We start from the raw sequence: 5727 nt of genomic DNA, 5'->3' as shown, positions 1-5727 counted from the left end.
CATCCACTGAACAGTACAATTGTTTTAAATAAAATCACTTAACATTTTTAAACAAATTAGAGAAGAAACATTTTGCTAAAAAAATACTGAGTAAAGTTTTCTGAGCATATTCGAGTTAAAAAAAAAAAAAAAAAAAATCTAGACGCCTGAAGCGCATAGCATTATTTACTGTATACAGTGGGGCAAATAAGTATTTAGTCAACCACCAATTGTGCAAGTTCTCCTACTTGAAAAGATTAGAGAGGCCTGTAATTGTCAACATGGGTAAACCTCAACCATGAGAGAATGTGGAGAGAAAAAACAGAAAATCACATTGTTTGGGTTTTAAAGAATTTATTTCCAAATTAGACTGGAAAATAAGTATTTGGTCACCTACAAACAAGCAAGATTTCTGGCTGTCAAAGAGTTCTAACTTCTTCTACCGAGGTCTCACGAGGCTTCACTCGTTACCTGTATTAATGGCACCTGTTGTAACTCATTATCGGTATAAAAGACACCTGTCCACAATCTCAGTCAGTCAACTCCAAACTCCACTATGGTCAAGACCAAAGAGCTGTCGAAGGACACTAGAGACAAAATTGTAGACCTGCACCAGGCTGGGAAACTGAATCTGCAATAGTTAAAATGCTTGATGTAAAGAAATCAACTGTGGGAGCAATTATTAGAAAATGGAAGACATACAAGACCACTGATAATCTCCCTCGACCTGGGGCTCCATGCAAAATCTCACCCGTGGTGTCAAAATGATAACAAGAACGGTGAGCAAAAATCCCAGAACCAGACGGGGGGACCTAGTGAATGACTTACAGAGAGCTGGGACCACAGTAACAGGCTTCTATCAGTAACACAATGCGCCGCCAGGGACTCAAATCCTGCACTGCCAGACGTGTCCCCCTGCTGAAGCCAGTACACGTCCAGGCCCGTCTACGGTTCGCTGCCAGACGTGTCCCCCTGCTGAAGCCAGTACACGTCCAGGCCCGTCTGCGGTTCGCCAGAGAGTATTTGGATGATCCAGAAGAGGACTGGGAGAATGTGTTATGGTCAGATGAAACCAAAATAGAACTTTTTGGTAGAAACACAGGTTCTCGTGAATTGCATCCAAAGAACACCATACCCACTGTGAAGCATGGGGGTGGAAAATTCATGCTTTGGGGCTGTTTTTCTGCAAAGGGACCAGGACGACTGATCTGTGTAAAGTAAAGAATCGAGAGATTTTGAGTGAAAATCTCCTTCCATCAGCAAGGGCATTGAAGATGAGACGTGGCTGGGTCTTTCAGCATGACAATGATCCCAAACACACACCAAGGGCAACAAAGGAGTGGCTTCATAAGAAGCATTTCAAGGTCCTGGAGTGGCCTAGCCAGTCTCCAGATCTCAACCCCATGGAAAATCTGTGGAGGGAGTTGAAAGTCCGTGTTCCTCAACGACAGCACCAAAACATCACTGTTCTAGAGGAGATCTGCATGAGGAATGGGCCAAAATACCAGCAATAGTGTGTGAAAAGCTTGTGAAGAGTTACAGAAAACGTTTGGCCTCCGTTATTGCCAACAAAGGGTACATAACAAAGAATTGAGAAGAACTTTTGTTATCGACCAAATACTTATTTTCCATCATGATTTGCACATAAATTCTTTAAAAATCAAACAATGTGATTTTCTGTTTTTTTCCCCACATTCTGTCTCTCATGGTTGAGGTTTACCCATGTTGACAATTACAGGCCTCTCTAATATTTTTAAGTGGGAGAACTTGCACAATTAGTGGTTGACTAAATACTTATTTGCCCCACTGTATGTACAGTGCCTTGCAAAAGTATTCGGCCCCCTTGAATCTTGCAACCTTTCGCCACATTTCAGGCTTCAAACATAAAGATATGAAATTTAATTTTTTTGTCAAGAATCAACAACAAGTGGGACACAATCGTGAAGTGGAACAACATTTATTGGATAATTTAAACTTTTTTAACAAATAAAAAACTGAAAAGTGGGGCGTGCAATATTATTCGGCCCCTTTACTTTCAGTGCAGCAAACTCACTCCAGAAGTTCAGTGAGGATCTCTGAATGGTCCAATGTTGTCCTAAATGACCGATGATGATAAATAGAATCCACCTGTGTGTAATCAAGTCTACGTATAAATGCACCTGCTCTGTGATAGTCTCAGGGTTCTGTTTAAAGTGTAGAGAGCATTATGAAAACCAAGGAACACACCAGGCAGGTCCGAGATACTGTTGTGGAGAAGTTTAAAGCCGGATTTGGATACAAAAAGATTTCCCAAGCTTTAAACATCTCAAGGAGCACTGTGCAAGCCATCATATTGAAATGGAAGGAGCATCAGACCACTGCAAATCTACCAAGACCCGGCCGTCCTTCCAAACTTTCTTCTCAAACAAGGAGAAAACTGATCAGAGATGCAGCCAAGAGGCCCATGATCACTCTGGATGAACTGCAGAGATCTACAGCTGAGGTGGGAGAGTCTGTCCATAGGACAACAATCAGTTGTACACTGCACAAATCTGGCCTTTATGGAAGAGTGGCAAGAAGAAAGCCATTTCTCAAAGATATCCATAAAAAGTCTCGTTTAAAGTTTGCCACAAGCCACCTGGGAGACACACCAAACATGTGGAAGAAGGTGCTCTGGTCAGATGAAACCAAAATTGAACTTTTTGGCCACAATGCAAAACAATATGGTTGGCGTAAAAGCAACACAGCTCATCACCCTGAACACACCATCCCCACTGTCAAACATGGTGGTGGCAGCATCATGGTTTGGGCCTGCTTTTCTTCAGCAGGGACAGGGAAGATGGTTAAAATTGACGGGAAGATGGATGCAGCCAAATACAGGAACATTCTGGAAGAAAACCTGTTGGTATCTGCACAAGACCTGAGACTGGGACGGAGATTTATCTTCCAACAGGACAATGATCCAAAACATAAAGCCAAATCTACAATGGAGTGGTTCCAAAATAAACGTATCCAGGTGTTAGAATGGCCAAGTCAAAGTCCAGACCTGAATCCAAATTGAGAATCTGTGGAAATAGCTGAAGACTGCTGTTCACAAACACTCTCCATCCAACCTCACTGAGCTCGAGCTGTTTTGCAAGGAAGAATGGGCAAGAATGTCAGTCTCTCGATGTGCAAAACTGATAGAAACATACCCCAAGCGACTTGCAGCTGTAATTGGAGCAAAAGGTGACGCTAGAAAGTATTAACGCAAGGGGGCCGAATAATATTGCACGCCCCACTTTTCAGTTTTTTATTTGTTAAAAAAGTTTAAATTATCCAATAAATGTTGTTCTACTTCACGATTGTGTCCCACTTGTTGTTGATTCTTGACAAAAAATTAAAATTTTATATCTTTATGTTTGAAGCCTGAAATGTGGCGAAAGGTTGCAAGGTTCAAGGGGGCCGAATACTTTTGCAAGGCACTGTATGTGTATGAAGCAATGCCTCTGTGCCTGATGTGCCTATACTACTAGTGTCTGGATTTGCTACAATTGCTATTTTCTAAGATCTGATATTGCCTTGTACAGTGGTAAAGCAGTTAAAATACCCTTTTTTTAATGAAGGGTGTCTACACTATGGCTCACGGACCAACTGCAGCCTGCTGGCCAGTTTTTCTAGGCCCAGAAAAAATTATGAAAATGTAACTGAATGTGGCTCACACAAGAATCTTAAATTCAGCTTGCATTCTATTGCACTTTTCATCTTTAACACTAGATAGAGCTAGTCATATAATTCCTCTACACAAGCTCAAGGTTCAAAATCTGACATGTTGAAATAAATGTAGGAAACTTGAATGTCAATATTTTACAGTATTGCAAACTCATTGTTCCCCTGGATGATTTTGTTGCATTTGGCCCTTAACTCACTGCCATTGTAAAGACATCAAGTCCAATTAAACGGAGAAAGCTGACATTGAATGATCATGTTTCACTGCCATTGGCAGCGATAGACGTCTAATCCAATTTGGCTGTCCAAAATGGACGGTCAAAATGGATTGGTTGTCTACCGCTGTCATTGGCGGCCGATGAGTTAATACTTAAAAATAAATATATTTTAAAAACTTTTTTTGACCCGATTCCAATTCTCTGTTTAACGAATTAACGTGGAAAATTTTCAAATTGGCCCTTGCGTCCTTTGATTTTTCTGAAAGCAGCCCTTGGAGAAAAAGGTTTGGACATCCATGTCTTAAATCTAGATCCATTCATTTGACCTATTTATACTAATGCAAATTATTTCATGGTTCTGGTTATAAAAACATTTGTAGGACATGATGATACTTTAAGAGAAAATGTTAGAACGGGTAATACAAACACAGTATTATAGTTATCCCTTGTTTTTCGCTGTTAATGGGACCAGAACCCACCGCGGTAAGTGAAAAAACGTAGTGCACCAGCACACCCCCTAAAATAAATTATTTTTTGGGTGTGTTCAATGTATTTATTCAGATTTAGCATTGGAAAGAGATACATATAAGAAGTGTTTTTTCACTTTTTTATCCCAAAGTATAATTAAAAAAAATATATATATATTTTTTTTTAATAAATGGTTTTGAAGCACTTCAAATGTAATAATGATGATAAGTTTTAAACATGTTACTGTCCCACCAAATTATTTTTAAACAAGAATAAAGAAGTAGAAAAATGCTTGGCCTTGTTCAATGCTTCATCGAGTGAGTCCACTCAAATCCACTCAAGCTGCTCACTTACACAAAATGAGTTGCCACAGCAGCTGTTTAATAAGTCAAACAATGATTGAAGCATGCGGTGCTTATGAAGTTCGTGTCTCTGGCAAGATCAAACAAAAAATCTGTCAATCATCGTTAACTTTAATAAGCAACTCCAGTGCACTGCCTGACAAACAAAGAGCAGGGAGACACACGATCTTTTCGATATCCGACGTAAAATTTGACTCGCCATTTGTTTGTACATCTGATGACATGCTCGAAATACGACGATTTATGACAGCGCTGCAGTTTCTTTGTTTTCCCGCAGGACCAAGGCGCGGAACTTTCTTTTGGGAGAAATCAACATGGGTTTCAAGAATGTTAGTGCAGGTGGTGAAAAACGGAAAAAGGTGAGGCTTACCATTGAAATTAAGATGGAAATGACAGAAAAATATGAGTGTGGTAAGCACGTTTGTGAACTGGCTCGACAATACGTTCGTAGAATGTCTACGATCTTAACGTTCCTCCTCCGTTCGCCAGTCTTTATAAGTTAGGTTGACAATTATTATTATTGAAACATCGCCAAAGAAATTGCCAGCTTCGTCAGGTTTTAATCATTTGTTTTAGAACTTGTGCAACACAACATGCCTACTGTCCGCCACAGCTGAATATGAAAAGTGAAAGCAAAAAGTCCTCTCTCACTCTGTCACGTCAGCCACATGTTGCATTCAGGTACACTATGCAAAACACATTCGCCACATTACAACCCTATTTGTAACATTGTTACAGTTATTATAATTCCGATTTTTTTCCCACAATTTATTTGTGTTGCTCTGTGTAATTGCTATTTGCAATAGTACAAGCAGTATTTATTAAGGATTTAGTGTTGGTTTTCGGGCAGTGGAATGGATTAATGGAATTATAATGTATTCTTATCGGAAAATCCTGCTGACATACGACCATTTCGATTTACAAATAAGGTCCTGGAACGAATTAACTTCATATGTAGAGGTACCACTGTTTTTAAGTGTTAAAATATCTGTCAGACCCCCTCCTCCTCTGGG

Source organism: Corythoichthys intestinalis, chromosome 8 (genome assembly GCF_030265065.1).
Source record: "Corythoichthys intestinalis isolate RoL2023-P3 chromosome 8, ASM3026506v1, whole genome shotgun sequence".
Taxonomy (NCBI): Eukaryota; Metazoa; Chordata; class Actinopteri; order Syngnathiformes; family Syngnathidae; genus Corythoichthys; species Corythoichthys intestinalis.
The sequence above is the reverse complement of the archived record's forward strand: the minus strand, read 5'-3'. Positions refer to the sequence as shown.